This window comes from Callithrix jacchus, chromosome 5, assembly GCF_049354715.1.
Source record: "Callithrix jacchus isolate 240 chromosome 5, calJac240_pri, whole genome shotgun sequence".
In the NCBI taxonomy this organism is placed as follows: domain Eukaryota; kingdom Metazoa; phylum Chordata; class Mammalia; order Primates; family Cebidae; genus Callithrix; species Callithrix jacchus.
The window spans coordinates 131836817-131839427 of NC_133506.1; positions in this window are offsets into that span (position 1 = coordinate 131836817).

The following is a 2611-nucleotide window of genomic DNA, read 5'->3' on the forward strand; positions in this document are numbered from 1 at the left end:
CTACAGATGCCCACCACCACACCCAGCTGATTTTTGAATTTTTAGTAGAGACGGGGTTTCACCATATTGGCCAGGATGGTCTAGATCTCTTGATCTCGTGATCTGCCCGTGCTGGCCTCCCAAAGTGCTGGGATTACGGGCATGAGCCACCACACCCAACCTCCATCATCAGTATTTTAAAATAAAAAGTCATTTTAGTAAATTACGGTGTCACTTGTTCTAATCCTCCAAGAACGTAGTAGTAAACAGCAGAAATGACTTCCCTGCATTATTTCATGAAAATGATCAAAAATTTTATCTAAGTCAGAACATCAAGACTCTTGGTCTCAGTTCATCAATTTCCTGGCACTCCTCCTCTCTCTAGCTGTAGTAGCAGCTACTGCTTGAAGACAACCTATATATCCCAGGCATACCCTCTACACGTATAAAAGATGTGCAAGTGTTACAGACCACCTACATTCACTTCCTTTCTAATAAGATGGATGAAGAACTCAGAAAAGGGAGACAAGAGATTTTGAGCCGAGCCACAGTTGTCTAAATAATTATTGATTCACAGGGATCTCCAGGATTATGTATTTGGAGAGTTTTATTTCTCCACCCAAAGTCCTGCAGTGAAGAAAATCCAAGAATTAAGATATAACATGTTGGCTGGGTGTGGTGGCTCACGCCTGTAATCCCAGCACTTTCTTTGGTGGGGGTGGGGTGGGGCTTGCAGATCACCTGGCCAACATGGTGAAACCCCAACTGTGCCTAAAATACAAAAATTAGCTGGGTGTATGATGGTGGGTGCCTGTAATCTCAGCTACTCAGGAGGTTGAAGTGGGAAAATTGCTTGAACCTGGGAGGTGAAGGTTGCAGTGAGCCGAAACTGCACCATTGCACTCCTGCCTGGGCAAAAGTGAGATTCTGTCTCAACAACAAAAGATGTAACATGTTGGCCCAGCGCGGTAGCTCACTCCTGTAATCCCAACCCTTTGGGAGGCCCATGCGGGGAGGATCACCTGAGACCAGGAGTTCAAGAACAGCCCAAGGTAATACAGCCAGACCCTATCTCTAAAATATAAAAAAAATTAAAAATTAGCCAGGTGTGGTGGTGTGCACCTGTAATCCAAGCTTCTCAGAGGCCGAGGCAGGAGGATCACTTGAGCCTAAGAATTGGCGGCCAGTGTGCTACAATCACACCACTGCACTGCAGCCTGGAAAAGAGAGACCTTCACGGGGTGGAAAAAAAAGATCTAACATGTTCTTTAGGAACTGTAAAATGCCTTCAGGTATATGTAATCTGAAATAACAAGTGGTGACTTCTTGTAATAACAGCATATGAACACAGTGAATGTTGTAATGTTCTGAAGATAAGCTGATACTTAGTAGTGGTATATTCTAAAGACAATAACACCAACTCTGCTTTGAGGTCAGTAAAATGACCTCATTCATATTCATAAACACGAAGCATAAAGTAGAACTCCAAACACTTGAGCAAGAACAATTCATTGCAGATAGCCAACACATCTCTATTAAACCTCAAATTTTCCATTTTGTATTCTGTTGAGAGTACTTTTTTCCAAAAAAGGCTTAAATCAATATCATCTAACACACACAAAAAAAATCTCATTAATTCTACTCACTCTGGGTGAGGTGCTGTGGCTCATACCTGTAATCCTAGCACTTTGGGAGGCTGAGGCAGGATGACTGCTTGAGCCCAGAGTCTGAGACCAACCTGGGCAACATGGCAAAACCCCATCTCTACAAAAAAAGAACAAACTGGCCCAGCGCAATGGCTCACACCTGTAATTCTAGCACTTTGGGAGGCCGAGGTGAGCAGATCACCAGGTCAGGAGTTCGAGACCAGTCTGGCCAACATGGTGAAAGCCCATCTCTACTAAAAATGCCGTATTCCCAGCTAGTCTAGAGGCTGAGGCAGGAGAATCACTTGAACCCAGGAGGAGGAGGTTGCAGTGAGCCAAGATCACATCACTGCACTCCAGCTGGGGAACAGAGCGAGCCTTCCGGCCCCCCCAACCCCCCATCAAAAAAAGAAAAAATTAGCTGGGTATGGTGGCATGTGCCTGTGGTCCCAGTTACTCAGAAGGCTGAGGTGGGAGGACCACTTGAACCCAGGAGGCAAAGGTTGCCATAAGCCAAGATTCCACCACTGCACTCCAGTCTGGGTGACAGGATGATATCCCATCTCAAAAAGATAAAAATAAAAAATAAAAATTCTACTAATTTTGGAGAAGACAAGGTTAAAATCTAACTTTGTACTTGTGAAATGGCTCACAAAATTTTGAATCCAATGGACCCAAACTTGTCAGTGGAGTCTGGTGTGGTAGAGAGAACAAACTGGACCTGCCACTTCCTTTAAGGTGCAGCCAACAAATGTGTACCAGATACTTCCAAGGACTCCTAAAATGACTGGAGCCACTCACAACTATTGCTACATACAACAGGAATTATGCTGATTTACAGCTATCCGCTCTGGCAGGTTTCACGGCTTTCTTTTTTGTTCTTAGTGTTACTGAAATCTAATAAACCTTTATTTTACATTTCTTCATAATTTAAACCTATGTTTAATTGTGTGGCATATTTTCTCTCTCTCAATAGTACAAATCAG